The sequence below is a fragment of the Schistocerca serialis genome, chromosome 7 (genome assembly GCF_023864345.2).
Source record: "Schistocerca serialis cubense isolate TAMUIC-IGC-003099 chromosome 7, iqSchSeri2.2, whole genome shotgun sequence".
Taxonomy (NCBI): Eukaryota; Metazoa; Arthropoda; class Insecta; order Orthoptera; family Acrididae; genus Schistocerca; species Schistocerca serialis.
The window spans coordinates 630781632-630801144 of NC_064644.1; positions in this window are offsets into that span (position 1 = coordinate 630781632).

Below are 19513 nucleotides of genomic sequence, written 5' to 3' on the forward strand. Positions count from 1 at the left end.
AGTCAGTAAGAAGAGTCAGTGTTCTTCTCCTTTAGTCGGCATTGTGCCTTTTGTATTTAATTCCGATGCAATTTCTATGTTTCATCGTCAATAAGGAGGTCCCCGGGATACAGTAAACTTAGAGTGAAGCATCGGAATCTATAACTAGTGTCACAGGAATGGTTCAAAACATAGACAGTACTTAACTCGGCATTGTGCCTTATGTATTTAATTCCGATGCAATTTCTGTGTTTTATCTTCAATAAGAAGGTCCAAGGGATACAGGAAACCTGAAGTGAAGCATCGGAATCTATAACTAGTGTCACAGGAATGGTTCAAAACATAGTCAGTAAGAAGAGTCGGTCTTCTTGTACTTAAGTCGGCATTGTGCCTTTTGTATTTAATTCCGATGCAATTTCTATGTTTCATCGTCAATAAGGAGGTCCCAGGGATACAGTAAACTTAGAGTGAAGCATCGGAATTTATAACTAGTGTCACATGAATGGTTCAAAACATAGACAGTAAGAAGATACAGTCTTCTTGTACTTAAGTCGGCATTGTGAATTTTGTATTTAATTCCGATGCAATTTCTGTGTTTCATCGTCAATAAGAAGGTCCAAGGGATACAGTAAACCTGAAGTGAAGCATCGGAATCTATAACTAGTGTCAATGGAATGGTTCAAATCATAGACAGTAAGAAGAGTTAGCCTTCTTGTACTTAAGTCGGCATTGTGCCTTTTGTATTTAATTCCGGTGCAATTTCTGTGTCTCATCGTCAATAAGAAGGTCAGAGGGATACAGTAAACCTGAAGTGAAGCATCGGAATCTATAACTAGTGTCAATGGAATGGTTCAAAACATAGACAGTAAGAAGAGTTAGCCTTCTTGTACTTAAGTCGGCATTGTGCCTTTTGTATTTAATTCCGGTGCAATTTCTGTGTTTCATCGTCAATAAGAAGATCAGATGGATACAGTAAACCTGAAGTGAAGCATCCGAATCTATAACTAGTGTCACAGGAATGGTTCAAAATGTAGTCAGTAAGAAGAGTCAGTGTTCTTGTCCTTTAGTCGGCATTGTGCCTTTTGTATTTAATTCCGGTGCAATTTCTGTGTCTCATCGTCAATAAGAAGGTCAGAGGGATACAGTAAACCTGAAGTGAAGCATCGGAATCTATAACTAGTGTCAATGGAAAGGTTCAAAACATAGACAGTAAGAAGAGTCACTCTTCTTGTACTTAAGTCGGCATTGTGCCTTTTGTATTTAATTCCGATGCAATTTCTATGTTTGTTCGTCAATAAGGAGGTCCCAGGGATACAGTAAACTTAGAGTGAAGCATCGGAATCTATAACTAGTGTCACAGGAATGGTTCAAAACATAGTCAGTAAGAAGAGTCGGTCTTCTTGTACTTAAGTCGGCATTGTGCCTTTTGTATTTAATTCCGGTGCAATTTCTGTGTTTCATCGTCAATAAGAAGATCAGATGGATACAGTAAACCTGAAGTGAAGCATCCGAATCTATAACTAGTGTCACAGGAATGGTTCAAAATGTAGTCAGTAAGAAGAGTCAGTGTTCTTGTCCTTTAGTCGGCATTGTGCCTTTTGTATTTAATTCCGATGCAATTTCTGTGTTTCATCGTCAATGAGAAGGTCCAAGGGATACAGTAAACCTGGAGTGAAGCATCGGAATCTATAACTAGTGTCACAGGAATCGTTCAAAACATAGACCGTAAGAAGAATCAGTCTTCTTGTACTTAAGTCGGCATTGTGCCTTTTCTATTTAATTCCGGTGCAATTTCTGTGTTTCATCGTCAATAAGAAGGTCAGAGGGATACAGTAAACCTGAAGTAAAGCATCAGAATCTATAACTAGTGCCACAGCAATGGTTCAAAACATAGTCAGTAAGAAGAGTCAGTCTTTTTGTACTTTAGTCGGCATTCTGCTTTTTGTATTTAATTCCGGTGCAATTTCTATGTCTCATCGTCAATAAGATGGTCAGAGGGATACAGTAAACCTGAAGTGAAGCATCGGAATCAATAACTAGTGTCAATGGAAAGGTTCAAAACATAGACAGTAAGAAGAGTCAGTCTTCTTGTACTTAAGTCGGCATTGTGCCTTTTCTATTTAATTCCGATGCAATTTCTATGTTTCATCGTCAATAAGGAGGTCCCAGGGATACAGCAAACTTAGAGTTAAGCATCGGAATCTATAACTAGTGTCACAGGAATGGTTCAAAACATAGACAGTACTTAACTCGGCATTGTGCCTTATGTATTTAATTCCGAAGCAATTTCTGTGTTTCATCTTCAATAAGAAGGTCCAAGGGATACAGGAAACCTGAAGTGAAGCATCGGAATCTATAACTAGTGTCACAGGAATGGTTCAAAACATAGTCAGTAAGAAGAGTCGGTCTTCTTGTACTTAAGTCGGCATTGTGCCTTTTGTATTTAATTCCGGTGCAATTTCTGTGTTTCATCGTCAATAAGAAGATCAGATGGATACAGTAAACCTGACGTGAAGCATCCGAATCTATAACTAGTGTCACAGGAATGGTTCAAAATGTAGTCAGTAAGAAGAGTCAGTGTTCTTCTCCTTTAGTCGGCATTGTGCCTTTTGTATTTAATTCCGATGCAATTTCTATGTTTCATCGTCAATAAGGAGGTCCCAGGGATACAGTAAACTTAGAGTGAAGCATCGGAATCTATAACTAGTGTCACAGGAATGGTTCAAAACATAGACAGTACTTAACTCGGCATTGTGCCTTATGTATTTAATTCCGATGCAATTTCTGTGTTTTATCTTCAATAAGAAGGTCCAAGGGATACAGGAAACCTGAAGTGAAGCATCGGAATCTATAACTAGTGTCACAGGAATGGTTCAAAACATAGTCAGTAAGAAGAGTCGGTCTTCTTGTACTTAAGTCGGCATTGTGCCTTTTGTATTTAATTCCGATGCAATTTCTATGTTTCATCGTCAATAAGGAGGTCCCAGGGATACAGTAAACTTAGAGTGAAGCATCGGAATTTATAACTAGTGTCACATGAATGGTTCAAAACATAGACAGTAAGAAGATACAGTCTTCTTGTACTTAAGTCGGCATTGTGAATTTTGTATTTAATTCCGATGCAATTTCTGTGTTTCATCGTCAATAAGAAGGTCCAAGGGATACAGTAAACCTGAAGTGAAGCATCGGAATCTATAACTAGTGTCAATGGAATGGTTCAAATCATAGACAGTAAGAAGAGTTAGCCTTCTTGTACTTAAGTCGGCATTGTGCCTTTTGTATTTAATTCCGGTGCAATTTCTGTGTCTCATCGTCAATAAGAAGGTCAGAGGGATACAGTAAACCTGAAGTGAAGCATCGGAATCTATAACTAGTGTCAATGGAATGGTTCAAAACATAGACAGTAAGAAGAGTTAGCCTTCTTGTACTTAAGTCGGCATTGTGCCTTTTGTATTTAATTCCGGTGCAATTTCTGTGTTTCATCGTCAATAAGAAGATCAGATGGATACAGTAAACCTGAAGTGAAGCATCCGAATCTATAACTAGTATCACATGAATGGTTCAAAATGTAGTCAGTAAGAAGAGTCAGTGTTCTTGTCCTTTAGTCGGCATTGTGCCTTTTGTATTTTATTCCGATGCAAATTCTGTGTTTCATCGTCAATAAGAAGGTCCAAGGGATACAGAAAACCTGAAGTGAAGCATCGGAATCTATAACTAGTGTCACAGGAATGGTTCAAAACATAGTCAGTAAGAAGAGTCTGTCTTCATGTACTTAAGTCGGCATTGTGCCTTTTGTATTTAATTCCGGTTCAATTTCTGTGTTTCAACGTCAATAAGAAGATCAGATGGATACTGTAAACCTGAAGTGAAGCATCGGAATCTATAACTAGTGTCACAGGAATGGTTCAAAATGTAGTCAGTAAGAAGAGTCAGTGTTCTTCTCCTTTAGTCGGCATTGTGCCTTTTGTATTTAATTCCGATGCAATTTCTATGTTTCATCGTCAATAAGGAGGTCCCAGGGATACAGTAAACTTAGAGTGAAGCATCGGAATCTATAACTAGTGTCACAGGAATGGTTCAAAACATAGACAGTACTTAACTCGGCATTGTGCCTTATGTATTTAATTCCGATGCAATTTCTGTGTTTTATCTTCAATAAGAGGGTCCAAGGGATACAGGAAACCTGAAGTGAAGCATCGGAATCTATAACTAGTGTCACAGGAATGGTTCAAAACATAGTCAGTAAGAAGAGTCGGTCTTCTTGTACTTAAGTCGGCATTGTGCCTTTTGTATTTAATTCCGATGCAATTTCTATGTTTCATCGTCAATAAGGAGGTCCCAGGGATACAGTAAACTTAGAGTGAAGCATCGGAATTTATAACTAGTGTCACATGAATGGTTCAAAACATAGACAGTAAGAAGATACAGTCTTCTTGTACTTAAGTCGGCATTGTGAATTTTGTATTTAATTCCGATGCAATTTCTGTGTTTCATCGTCAATAAGAAGGTCCAAGGGATACAGTAAACCTGAAGTGAAGCATCGGAATCTATAACTAGTGTCAATGGAATGGTTCAAATCATAGACAGTAAGAAGAGTTAGCCTTCTTGTACTTAAGTCGGCATTGTGCCTTTTGTATTTAATTCCGGTGCAATTTCTGTGTCTCATCGTCAATAAGAAGGTCAGAGGGATACAGTAAACCTGAAGTGAAGCATCGGAATCTATAACTAGTGTCAATGGAATGGTTCAAAACATAGACAGTAAGAAGAGTTAGCCTTCTTGTACTTAAGTCGGCATTGTGCCTTTTGTATTTAATTCCGGTGCAATTTCTGTGTTTCATCGTCAATAAGAAGATCAGATGGATACAGTAAACCTGAAGTGAAGCATCCGAATCTATAACTAGTGTCACAGGAATGGTTCAAAATGTAGTCAGTAAGAAGAGTCAGTGTTCTTGTCCTTTAGTCGGCATTGTGCCTTTTGTATTTAATTCCGGTGCAATTTCTGTGTCTCATCGTCAATAAGAAGGTCAGAGGGATACAGTAAACCTGAAGTGAAGCATCGGAATCTATAACTAGTGTCAATGGAAAGGTTCAAAACATAGACAGTAAGAAGAGTCACTCTTCTTGTACTTAAGTCGGCATTGTGCCTTTTGTATTTAATTCCGATGCAATTTCTATGTTTCATCGTCAATAAGGAGGTCCCAGGGATACAGTAAACTTAGAGTGAAGCATCGGAATCTATAACTAGTGTCACAGGAATGGTTCAAAACATAGACAGTACTTAACTCGGCATTGTGCCTTATGTATTTAATTCCGATGCAATTTCTGTGTTTTATCTTCAATAAGAAGGTCCAAGGGATACAGGAAACCTGAAGTGAAGCATCGGAATCTATAACTAGTGTCACATGAATGGTTCAAAACATAGACAGTAAGAAGATACAGTCTTCTTGTACTTAAGTCGGCATTGTCAATTTTGTATTTAATTCCGATGCAATTTCTGTGTTTCATCGTCAATAAGAAGGTCCAAGGGATGGGCATGATTCAAAACATAGTCAGTAAGAAGAGTCGGTCTTTATGTACTTAAGTCGGCATTGTGCCTATTGTATTTAATTCCGGTGCAATTTCTGTGTTTCATCGTCAATAAGAAGGTCAGATGGATACAGTAAACCTGAAGTGAAGCATCGGAATCTATAACTAGTGTCACAGGAATGGTTCAAAACATGGTCAGTAAGAAGAGTCAATCTTTTTGTCCTTAAGTCGGCATTGTGCCTTTTGTATTTAATTCTGATGCAATTTCTGTGTTTCATCGTCAATGAGAAGGTCAGAGAGATACAGTAAACCTGGAGTGAAGCATCGAAATCTATAACTAGTGTCACAGGAATGGTTCAAAACATAGACAGTAAGAAGATACAGTCTTCTTGGACTTAAGTCGGCATTATGCCTTTTGTATTTAATTCCGATGCAATTTCTGTGTTTCATCTTCAATAAGAAGGTCCAAGGGATACAGTAAACCTGAAGTGAAGCATCGGAATCTATAACTAGTGTCACAGGAAAGGTTCAAATCATAGACAGTAAGAAGAGTAAGTCTTCTTGTACTTAAGTCGGCATTGTGCCCTTTGTATTTAATTCCGATGCAATTTCTGTGTTTCATCGTCAATAAGAAGGTCCCAGGGATACAGTAAACCTGGAGTGAAGCATCGGAATCTATAGCTAGTGTCACAGGAATGGTTGTAAACATAGACAGTACTTAAGTCGGCATTGTGCCTTTTGTATTTAATTCCAAAGCAATTTCTGTGTTTCATCGTCAATAAGAAGGTCTCAGGGATACAGTAAACCTGGAGTGAAGCATCGGAATCTATAGCTAGTGTCACAGGAATGGTTCAAAACATAGACAGTACTTAAGTCGGCATTGTGCCTTTTGTATTTAATTCCGATGCAATTTCTGTGTTTCATCGTCAATAAGAAGGTCCAAGGGATACAGAAAACCTGAAGTGAAGCATCGGAATCTATAACTAGTGTCACAGGAATGGTTCAAATCATAGACAATAAGAAGAGTCAGTCTTCTTGTACTTAAGTCGGCATTGTGCCCTTTGTATTTAATTCCGATGCAATTTCTGTGTTTCATCGTGAATAAGAAGGTCAGAGGGATTCAGTAACCCTGAAGTGAAGTATAGGAAACTATAACTAGTGTCACAGAAATGGTTCAAAACATTGTCAGTAAGAAGAGTCAGTCTTCTTGTACTTGGGTCGGCATTGTGCATTTGGTATTAAATTCCGATGCAATTTCTGTGTATCACCGTCAATAAGGACGTCCAAGGGATACAGTAAACCTGGAGTCAAGCATCGGAATCTGTAACTAGTGTCACAGGAATGGTTCAAAACATAGACAGTAAGAAGAGTTAGCCTTCTTGTACTTAAGTCGGCATTGTGCCTTTTGTATTTAATTCCGGTGCAATTTCTGTGTTTTATCGTCAATAAGAAGATCAGATGGATACAGTAAACCTGAAGTGAAGCATCCGAATCTATAACTAGTGTCACAGGAATGGTTCAAAATGTAGTCAGTAAGAAGAGTCAGTGTTCTTGTCCTTTAGTCGGCATTGTGCCTTTTGTATTTTATTCCGATGCAATTTCTGTGTTTCATCGTCAATGAGAAGGTCCAAGGGATACAGTAAACCTGGAGTGAAGCATCGGAATCTTTAACTAGTTTCACAGGAATCGTTCAAATCATAGACCGTAAGAAGAATCAGTCTTCTTGTACTTAAGTCGGCATTGTGCCTTTTCTATTTAATTTCGGTGCAATTTCTGTGTTTCATCGTCAATAAGAACGTCAGAGGGATACAGTAAACCTGAAGTAAAGCATCAGAATCTATAACTAGTGCCACAGCAATGGTTCAAAACATAGTCAGTAAGAAGAGTCAGTCTTTTTGTACTTTAGTCGGCATTGTGCCTTTTGTATTTAATTCCGGTGCAATTTCTGTGTCTCATCGTCAATAAGAATGTCAGAGGGATACAGTAAACCTGAAGTGAAGCATCGGAATCTATAACTAGTGGCAATGGAAAGGTTCAAAACATAGACAGTAAGAAGAGTTAGCCTTCTTGTACTTAAGTCGGCATTGTGCCTTTTGTATTTAATTCCGGTGCAATTTCTGTGTTTCATCGTCAATAAGAAGATCAGATGGATACAGTAAACCTGAAGTGAAGCATCCGAATCTATAACTAGTGTCACAGGAATGGTTCGAAATGTAGTCAGTAAGAAGAGTCAGTGTTCTTGTCCTTTAGTCGGCATTGTGCCTTTTGTATTTTATTCCGATGCAATTTCTGTGTTTCATCGTCAATAAGAAGGTCCAAGGGATACAGAAAACCTGAAGTGAAGCATCGGAATCTATAACAAGTGTCACAGGAATGGTTGAAAACATAGTCAGTAAGAAGAGTCTGTCTTCATGTACTTATGTCGGCATTCTGCCTTTTGTATTTAATTCCGGTTCAATTTCTGTGTTTCAACGTCAATAAGAAGATCAGATGGATACAGTAAACCTGAAGTGAAGCATCGGAATCTATAACTAGTGTCACAGGAATGGTTCAAAATGTAGTCAGTAAGAAGAGTCAGTGTTCTTCTCCTTTAGTCGGCATTGTGCCTTTTGTATTTAATTCCGATGCAATTTCTGTGTTTCATCGTCAATGAGAAGGTCCAAGGGATACAGTAAACCTGGAGTGAAGCATCGGAATCTATAACTAGTGTCACAGGAATCGTTCAAAACATAGACCGTAAGAAGAATCAGTCTTCTTGTACTTAAGTCGGCATTGTGCCTTTTCTATTTAATTCCGGTGCAATTTCTGTGTTTCATCGTCAATAAGAAGGTCAGAGGGATACAGTAAACCTGAAGTAAAGCATCAGAATCTATAACTAGTGCCACAGCAATGGTTCAAAACATAGTCAGTAAGAAGAGTCAGTCTTTTTGTACTTTAGTCGGCATTGTGCCTTTTGTATTTAATTCCGGTGCAATTTCTATGTCTCATCGTCAATAAGAAGGTCAGAGGGATACAGTAAACCTGAAGTGAAGCATCGGAATCAATAACTAGTGTCAATGGAAAGGTTCAAAACATAGACAGTAAGAAGAGTCAGTCTTCTTGTACTTAAGTCGGCATTGTGCCTTTTCTATTTAATTCCGATGCAATTTCTATGTTTCATCGTCAATAAGGAGGTCCCAGGGATACAGCAAACTTAGAGTTAAGCATCGGAATCTATAACTAGTGTCACAGGAATGGTTCAAAACATAGACAGTACTTAACTCGGCATTGTGCCTTATGTATTTAATTCCGAAGCAATTTCTGTGTTTCATCTTCAATAAGAAGGTCCAAGGGATACAGGAAACCTGAAGTGAAGCATCGGAATCTATAACTAGTGTCACAGGAATGGTTCAAAACATAGTCAGTAAGAAGAGTCGGTCTTCTTGTACTTAAGTCGGCATTGTGCCTTTTGTATTTAATTCCGGTGCAATTTCTGTGTTTCATCGTCAATAAGAAGATCAGATGGATACAGTAAACCTGACGTGAAGCATCCGAATCTATAACTAGTGTCACAGGAATGGTTCAAAATGTAGTCAGTAAGAAGAGTCAGTGTTCTTCTCCTTTAGTCGGCATTGTGCCTTTTGTATTTAATTCCGATGCAATTTCTATGTTTCATCGTCAATAAGGAGGTCCCAGGGATACAGTAAACTTAGAGTGAAGCATCGGAATCTATAACTAGTGTCACAGGAATGGTTCAAAACATAGACAGTACTTAACTCGGCATTGTGCCTTATGTATTTAATTCCGATGCAATTTCTGTGTTTTATCTTCAATAAGAAGGTCCAAGGGATACAGGAAACCTGAAGTGAAGCATCGGAATCTATAACTAGTGTCACAGGAATGGTTCAAAACATAGTCAGTAAGAAGAGTCGGTCTTCTTGTACTTAAGTCGGCATTGTGCCTTTTGTATTTAATTCCGATGCAATTTCTATGTTTCATCGTCAATAAGGAGGTCCCAGGGATACAGTAAACTTAGAGTGAAGCATCGGAATTTATAACTAGTGTCACATGAATGGTTCAAAACATAGACAGTAAGAAGATACATTCTTCTTGTACTTAAGTCGGCATTGTGAATTTTGTATTTAATTCCGATGCAATTTCTGTGTTTCATCGTCAATAAGAAGGTCCAAGGGATACAGTAAACCTGAAGTGAAGCATCGGAATCTATAACTAGTGTCAATGGAATGGTTCAAATCATAGACAGTAAGAAGAGTTAGCCTTCTTGTACTTAAGTCGGCATTGTGCCTTTTGTATTTAATTCCGGTGCAATTTCTGTGTCTCATCGTCAATAAGAAGGTCAGAGGGATACAGTAAACCTGAAGTGAAGCATCGGAATCTATAACTAGTGTCAATGGAATGGTTCAAAACATAGACAGTAAGAAGAGTTAGCCTTCTTGTACTTAAGTCGGCATTGTGCCTTTTGTATTTAATTCCGGTGCAATTTCTGTGTTTCATCGTCAATAAGAAGATCAGATGGATACAGTAAACCTGAAGTGAAGCATCCGAATCTATAACTAGTATCACATGAATGGTTCAAAATGTAGTCAGTAAGAAGAGTCAGTGTTCTTGTCCTTTAGTCGGCATTGTGCCTTTTGTATTTTATTCCGATGCAAATTCTGTGTTTCATCGTCAATAAGAAGGTCCAAGGGATACAGAAAACCTGAAGTGAAGCATCGGAATCTATAACTAGTGTCACAGGAATGGTTCAAAACATAGTCAGTAAGAAGAGTCTGTCTTCATGTACTTAAGTCGGCATTGTGCCTTTTGTATTTAATTCCGGTTCAATTTCTGTGTTTCAACGTCAATAAGAAGATCAGATGGATACTGTAAACCTGAAGTGAAGCATCGGAATCTATAACTAGTGTCACAGGAATGGTTCAAAATGTAGTCAGTAAGAAGAGTCAGTGTTCTTCTCCTTTAGTCGGCATTGTGCCTTTTGTATTTAATTCCGATGCAATTTCTATGTTTCATCGTCAATAAGGAGGTCCCAGGGATACAGTAAACTTAGAGTGAAGCATCGGAATCTATAACTAGTGTCACAGGAATGGTTCAAAACATAGACAGTACTTAACTCGGCATTGTGCCTTATGTATTTAATTCCGATGCAATTTCTGTGTTTTATCTTCAATAAGAAGGTCCAAGGGATACAGGAAACCTGAAGTGAAGCATCGGAATCTATAACTAGTGTCACAGGAATGGTTCAAAACATAGTCAGTAAGAAGAGTCGGTCTTCTTGTACTTAAGTCGGCATTGTGCCTTTTGTATTTAATTCCGATGTAATTTCTATGTTTCATCGTCAATAAGGAGGTCCCAGGGATACAGTAAACTTAGAGTGAAGCATCGGAATTTATAACTAGTGTCACATGAATGGTTCAAAACATAGACAGTAAGAAGATACAGTCTTCTTGTACTTAAGTCGGCATTGTGAATTTTGTATTTAATTCCGATGCAATTTCTGTGTTTCATCGTCAATAAGAAGGTCCAAGGGATACAGTAAACCTGAAGTGAAGCATCGGAATCTATAACTAGTGTCAATGGAATGGTTCAAATCATAGACAGTAAGAAGAGTTAGCCTTCTTGTACTTAAGTCGGCATTGTGCCTTTTGTATTTAATTCCGGTGCAATTTCTGTGTCTCATCGTCAATAAGAAGGTCAGAGGGATACAGTAAACCTGAAGTGAAGCATCGGAATCTATAACTAGTGTCAATGGAATCGTTCAAAACATAGACAGTAAGAAGAGTTAGCCTTCTTGTACTTAAGTCGGCATTGTGCCTTTTGTATTTAATTCCGGTGGAATTTCTGTGTTTCATCGTCAATAAGAAGATCAGATGGATACAGTAAACCTGAAGTGAAGCATCCGAATCTATAACTAGTGTCACAGGAATGGTTCAAAATGTAGTCAGTAAGAAGAGTCAGTGTTCTTGTCCTTTAGTCGGCATTGTGCCTTTTGTATTTAATTCCGGTGCAATTTCTGTGTCTCATCGTCAATAAGAAGGTCAGAGGGATACAGTAAACCTGAAGTGAAGCATCGGAATCTATAACTAGTGTCAATGGAAAGGTTCAAAACATAGACAGTAAGAAGAGTCACTCTTCTTGTACTTAAGTCGGCATTGTGCCTTTTGTATTTAATTCCGATGCAATTTCTATGTTTCATCGTCAATAAGGAGGTCCCAGGGATACAGTAAACTTAGAGTGAAGCATCGGAATCTATAACTAGTGTCACAGGAATGGTTCAAAACATAGACAGTACTTAACTCGGAATTGTGCCTTATGTATTTAATTCCGATGCAATTTCTGTGTTTTATCTTCAATAAGAAGGTCCAAGGGATACAGGAAACCTGAAGTGAAGCATCGGAATCTATAACTAGTGTCACATGAATGGTTCAAAACATAGACAGTAAGAAGATACAGTCTTCTTGTACTTAAGTCGGCATTGTGAATTTTGTATTTAATTCCGATGCAATTTCTGTGTTTCATCGTCAATAAGAAGGTCCAAGGGATGGGCATGATTCAAAACATAGTCAGTAAGAAGAGTCGGTCTTTATGTACTTAAGTCGGCATTGTGCCTATTGTATTTAATTCCGGTGCAATTTCTGTGTTTCATCGTCAATAAGAAGGTCAGATGGATACAGTAAACCTGAAGTGAAGCATCGGAATCTATAACTAGTGTCACAGGAATGGTTCAAAACATGGTCAGTAAGAAGAGTCAATCTTTTTGTCCTTAAGTCGGCATTGTGCCTTTTGTATTTAATTCTGATGCAATTTCTGTGTTTCATCGTCAATGAGAAGGTCAGAGAGATACAGTAAACCTGGAGTGAAGCATAGAAATCTATAACTAGTGTCACAGGAATGGTTCAAAACATAGACAGTAAGAAGATACAGTCTTCTTGGACTTAAGTCGGCATTATGCCTTTTGTATTTAATTCCGATGCAATTTCTGTGTTTCATCTTCAATAAGAAGGTCCAAGGGATACAGTAAACCTGAAGTGAAGCATCGGAATCTATAACTAGTGTCACAGGAAAGGTTCAAATCATAGACAGTAAGAAGAGTAAGTCTTCTTGTACTTAAGTCGGCATTGTGCCCTTTGTATTTAATTCCGATGCAATTTCTGTGTTTCATCGTCAATAAGAAGGTCCCAGGGATACAGTAAACCTGGAGTGAAGCATCGGAATCTATAGCTAGTGTCACAGGAATGGTTGTAAACATAGACAGTACTTAAGTCGGCATTGTGCCTTTTGTATTTAATTCCAAAGCAATTTCTGTGTTTCATCGTCAATAAGAAGGTCTCAGGGATACAGTAAACCTGGAGTGAAGCATCGGAATCTATAGCTAGTGTCACAGGAATGGTTCAAAACATAGACAGTACTTAAGTCGGCATTGTGCCTTTTGTATTTAATTCCGATGCAATTTCTGTGTTTCATCGTCAATAAGAAGGTCCAAGGGATACAGAAAACCTGAAGTGAAGCATCGGAATCTATAACTAGTGTCACAGGAATGGTTCAAATCATAGACAATAAGAAGAGTCAGTCTTCTTGTACTTAAGTCGGCATTGTGCCCTTTGTATTTAATTCCGATGCAATTTCTGTGTTTCATCGTGAATAAGAAGGTCAGAGGGATTCAGTAACCCTGAAGTGAAGTATAGGAAACTATAACTAGTGTCACAGAAATGGTTCAAAACATTGTCAGTAAGAAGAGTCAGTCTTCTTGTACTTGGGTCGGCATTGTGCATTTGGTATTAAATTCCGATGCAATTTCTGTGTATCACCGTCAATAAGGACGTCCAAGGGATACAGGAAACCTGGAGTCAAGCATCGGAATCTGTAACTAGTGTCACAGGAATGGTTCAAAACATAGACAGTAAGAAGAGTTAGCCTTCTTGTACTTAAGTCGGCATTGTGCCTTTTGTATTTAATTCCGGTGCAATTTCTGTGTTTTATCGTCAATAAGAAGATCAGATGGATACAGTAAACCTGAAGTGAAGCATCCGAATCTATAACTAGTGTCACAGGAATGGTTCAAAATGTAGTCAGTAAGAAGAGTCAGTGTTCTTGTCCTTTAGTCGGCATTGTGCCTTTTGTATTTTATTCCGATGCAATTTCTGTGTTTCATCGTCAATGAGAAGGTCCAAGGGATACAGTAAACCTGGAGTGAAGCATCGGAATCTTTAACTAGTGTCACAGGAATCGATCAAATCATAGACCGTAAGAAGAATCAGTCTTCTTGTACTTAAGTCGGCATTGTGCCTTTTCTATTTAATTTCGGTGCAATTTCTGTGTTTCATCGTCAATAAGAACGTCAGAGGGATACAGTAAACCTGAAGTAAAGCATCAGAATCTATAACTAGTGCCACAGCAATGGTTCAAAACATAGTCAGTAAGAAGAGTCAGTCTTTTTGTACTTTAGTCGGCATTGTGCCTTTTGTATTTAATTCCGGTGCAATTTCTGTGTCTCATCGTCAATAAGAATGTCAGAGGGATACAGTAAACCTGAAGTGAAGCATCGGAATCTATAACTAGTGGCAATGGAAAGGTTCAAAACATAGACAGTAAGAAGAGTTAGCCTTCTTGTACTTAAGTCGGCATTGTGCCTTTTGTATTTAATTCCGGTGCAACTTCTGTGTTTCATCGTCAATAAGAAGATCAGATGGATACAGTAAACCTGAAGTGAAGCATCCGAATCTATAACTAGTGTCACAGGAATGGTTCGAAATGTAGTCAGTAAGAAGAGTCAGTGTTCTTGTCCTTTAGTCGGCATTGTGCCTTTTGTATTTTATTCCGATGCAATTTCTGTGTTTCATCGTCAATAAGAAGGTCCAAGGGATACAGAAAACCTGAAGTGAAGCATCGGAATCTATAACAAGTGTCACAGGAATGGTTCAAAACATAGTCAGTAAGAAGAGTCTGTCTTCATGTACTTAAGTCGGCATTCTGCCTTTTGTATTTAATTCCGGTTCAATTTCTGTGTTTCAACGTCAATAAGAAGATCAGATGGATACAGTAAACCTGAAGTGAAGCATCGGAATCTATAACTAGTGTCACAGGAATGGTTCAAAATGTAGTCAGTAAGAAGAGTCAGTGTTCTTCTCCTTTAGTCGGCATTGTGCCTTTTGTATTTAATTCCGATGCAATTTCTGTGTTTCATCGTCAATGAGAAGGTCCAAGGGATACAGTAAACCTGGAGTGAAGCATCGGAATCTATAACTAGTGTCACAGGAATCGTTCAAAACATAGACCGTAAGAAGAATCAGTCTTCTTGTACTTAAGTCGGCATTGTGCCTTTTCTATTTAATTCCGGTGCAATTTCTGTGTTTCATCGTCAATAAGAAGGTCAGAGGGATACAGTAAACCTGAAGTAAAGCATCAGAATCTATAACTAGTGCCACAGCAATGGTTCAAAACATAGTCAGTAAGAAGAGTCAGTCTTTTTGTACTTTAGTCGGCATTGTGCCTTTTGTATTTAATTCCGGTGCAATTTCTATGTCTCATCGTCAATAAGAAGGTCAGAGGGATACAGTAAACCTGAAGTGAAGCATCGGAATCAATAACTAGTGTCAATGGAAAGGTTCAAAACATAGACAGTAAGAAGAGTCAGTCTTCTTGTACTTAAGTCGGCATTGTGCCTTTTCTATTTAATTCCGATGCAATTTCTATGTTTCATCGTCAATAAGGAGGTCCCAGGGATACAGCAAACTTAGAGTTAAGCATCGGAATCTATAACTAGTGTCACAGGAATGGTTCAAAACATAGACAGTACTTAACTCGGCATTGTGCCTTATGTATTTAATTCCGAAGCAATTTCTGTGTTTCATCTTCAATAAGAAGGTCCAAGGGATACAGGAAACCTGAAGTGAAGCATCGGAATCTATAACTAGTGTCACAGGAATGGTTCAAAACATAGTCAGTAAGAAGAGTCGGTCTTCTTGTACTTAAGTCGGCATTGTGCCTTTTGTATTTAATTCCGGTGCAATTTCTGTGTTTCATCGTCAATAAGAAGATCAGATGGATACAGTAAACCTGAAGTGAAGCATCCGAATCTATAACTAGTGTCACAGGAATGGTTCGAAATGTAGTCAGTAAGAAGAGTCAGTGTTCTTGTCCTTTAGTCGGCATTGTGCCTTTTGTATTTTATTCCGATGCAAATTCTGTGTTTCATCGTCAATAAGAAGGTCCAAGGGATACAGAAAACCTGAAGTGAAGCATCGGAATCTATAACTAGTGTCACAGGAATGGTTCAAAACATAGTCTGTAAGAAGAGTCTGTCTTCATGTACTTAAGTCGGCATTGTGCCTTTTGTATTTAATTCCGGTTCAATTTCTGTGTTTCAACGTCAATAAGAAGATCAGATGGATACAGTAAACCTGAAGTGAAGCATCGGAATCTATAACTAGTGTCACAAGAATGGTTCAAAATGTAGTCAGTAAGAAGAGTCAGTGTTCTTCTCCTTTAGTCGGCATTGTGCCTTTTGTATTTAATTCCGATGCAATTTCTGTGTTTCATCGTCAATGAGAAGGTCCATGGGATACAGTAAACCTGGAGTGAAGCATCGGAATCTATAACTAGTGTCACAGGAATCGTTCAAAACATAGACCGTAAGAAGAATCAGTCTTCTTGTACTTAAGTCGGCATTGTGCCTTTTCTATTTAATTCCGGTGCAATTTCTGTGTTTCATCGTCAATAAGAAGGTCAGAGGGATACAGTAAACCTGAAGTAAAGCATTAGAATCTATAACTAGTGCCACAGCAATGGTTCAAAACATAGTCAGTAAGAAGAGTCAGTCTTTTTGTACTTTAGTCGGCATTGTGCCTTTTGTATTTAATTCCGGTGCAATTTCTATGTCTCATCGTCAATAAGAAGGTCAGAGGGATACAGTAAACCTGAAGTGAAGCATCGGAATCAATAACTAGTGTCAATGGAAAGGTTCAAAACATAGACAGTAAGAAGAGTCAGTCTTCTTGTACTTAAGTCGGCATTGTGCCTTTTCTATTTAATTCCGATGCAATTTCTATGTTTCATCGTCAATAAGGAGGTCCCAGGGATACAGCAAACTTAGAGTGAAGCATCGGAATCTATAACTAGTGTCACAGGAATGGTTCAAAACATAGACAGTACTTAACTCGGCATTGTGCCTTATGTATTTAATTCCGAAGCAATTTCTGAGTTTCATCTTCAATAAGAAGGCCAAGGGATACAGGAAACCTGAAGTGAAGCATCGGAATCTATAACTAGTGTCACAGGAATGGTTCAAAACATAGTCAGTAAGAAGAGTCGGTCTTCTTGTACTTAAGTCGGCATTGTGCCTTTTGTATTTAATTCCGATGCAATTTCTATGTTTCATCGTCAATAAGGAGGTCCCAGGATTACAGTAAACTTAGAGTGAAGCATCGGAATTTATAACTAGTGTCACATGAATGGTTCAAAACATAGACAGTAAGAAGATACTGTCTTCTTGTACTTAAGTCGGCATTATGCCTTTTGTAATTAATTCCGATGCAATTTCTGTGTTTCATCCTCAATAAGAAGGTCCAAGGGATACAGTAAACCTGAAGTGAAGCATCGGAATCTATAACTAGTGTCACAGGAATGGTTCAAATCATAGACAATAAGAAGAGTCAGTCTTCTTGTTCTTAAGTCGGCATTGTGCCCTTTGTATTTAATTCCGATTCAATTTCTGTGTTTCATCGTGAATAAGAAGGTCAGAGGGATTCAGTAACCCTGAAGTGAAGTATAGGAAACTATAACTAGTGTCACAGAAATGGTTCAAAACATTGTCAGTAAGAAGAGTCAGTCTTCTTGTACTTGGGTCGGCATTGTGCATTTGGTTTTAAATTCCGATGCAATTTCTGTGTATCATCGTCAATAAGAAGGTCCAAGGGATACAGTAAACCTGGAGTCAAGCATCGGGATCTGTAACTAGTGTCACAAGAATGGTTCAATACATAGACAGTAAGAAGAGTTAGCCTTCTTGTACTTAAGTCGGCATTGTGCCTTTTGTATTTAATTCCGGTGCAATTTCTGTGTTTCATCGTCAATAAGAAGATCAGATGGATACAGTAAACCTGAAGTGAAGCATCCGAATCTATAACTAGTGTCACAGCAATGGTTCAAAATGTAGTCAGTAAGAAGAGTCAGTGTTCTTGTCCTTTAGTCGGCATTGTGCCTTTTGTATTTTTTTCCGATGCAATTTCTGTGTTTCATCGTCAATGAGAAGGTCCAAGGGATACAGTAAACCTGGAGTGAAGCATCGGAATCTATAACTAGTGTCACAGGAATCGTTCAAATCATAGACCGTAAGAAGAATCAGTCTTCTTGTACTTAAGTCGGCATTGTGCCTATTCTATTTAATTTCGGTGCAATTTCTGTGTTTCATCGTCAATAAGAACGTCAGAGGGATACAGTAAACCTGAAGTAAAGCATCAGAATCTATAACTAGTGCCACAGCAATGGTTCAAAACATAGTCAGTAAGAAGAGTCAGTCTTTTTGTACTTTAGTCGGCATTGTGCCTTTTGTATTTAATTCCGGTGCAATTTCTGTGTCTCATCGTCAATAAGAAGGTCAGAGGGATACAGTAAACCTGAAGTGAAGCATCGGAATATATAACTAGTGTCAATGGAAAGGTTCAAAACATAGACAGTAAGAAGAGTTAGCCTTCTTGTACTTAAGTCGGCATTGTGCCTTTTGTATTTAATTCCGGTGCAATTTCTGTGTTTCATCGTCAATAAGAAGATCATATGGATACAGTAAACCTGAAGTGAAGCATCGGAATCTATAACTAGTGTTACAGGAATGGTTCAAAATGTAGTCAGTAAGAAGAGTCAGTGTTCTTGTCCTTTAGTCGGCATTGTGCCTTTTGTATTTTATTCCGATGCAATTACTGTGTTTCATCGTCAATGAGAAGGTCCAAGGGATACAGTAAACCTGGAGTGAAGCATCGGAATCTATAACTAGTGTCACAGGAATCGTTCAAATCATAGACCGTAGGAAGAATCAGTCTTCTTGTACTTAAGTCGGCATTGTGCCTTTTGTATTTAATTCTGATGCAATTTCTGTGTTTCATCGTCAATGAGACGGTCAGAGGGATACAGTAAACCTGGAGTGAAGCATCGAAATCTATAACTAGTGTCACAGGAATGGTTCAAAACATAGACAGTAAGAAGATACCGTCTTCTTATACTTAAGTCGGCATTATGCCTTTTGTATTTAATTCCGATGCAATTTCTGTGTTTCATCTTCAATAAGAAGGTCCAAGGGATACAGTAAACCTGAAGTGAAGCATCGGAATCTATAACTAGTGTCACAGGATTGGTTCAAATCATAGACAGTAAGAAGAGTCAGTCTTCTTGTACTTAAGTCGGCATTGTGCCCTTTGTATTTAATTCCGATGCAATTTCTGTGTTTCATCGTCAATAAGAAGGTCAGAGGGATTCAGTAACCCTGAAGTGAAGTATAGGAAACTATAACTAGTGTCACAGAAATGGTTCAAAACATTGTCAGTAAGAAGAGTCAGTCTTCTTGTACTTGAGTCGGCATTGTGCATTTTGTATTAAATTCCGATGCAATTTCTGTGTATCATCGTCAATAAGAAGGTCCAAGGGATACAGTAAACCTGGAGTCAAGCATCGGAATCTGTAACTAGTGTCACAGGAATGGTTCAAAACATAGACAGTAAGAAGAGTTAGCCTTCTTGTACTTAAGTCGTCGTTGTGCCTTTTCTATTTAATTCCGGTGCAATTTCTGTGTTTCATCGTCAGTTAGAAGGTCAGAGGGGGACAGTAAACCTGAAGTGAAGCATCGGAATCTATAACTAGTGTCACAGGAATGGTTCAAAACAAAGTCAGTAAGAAGAGTCAATCTTCTTGTCCTTAAGTCGGCATTGTGCCTTTGTATTTAATTCCGATGCAATTTCTGTGTTTCATCGTCAATGAGAAGGTCCAAGGGATACAGTAAACCTGGAGTGAAGCATCGGAATCT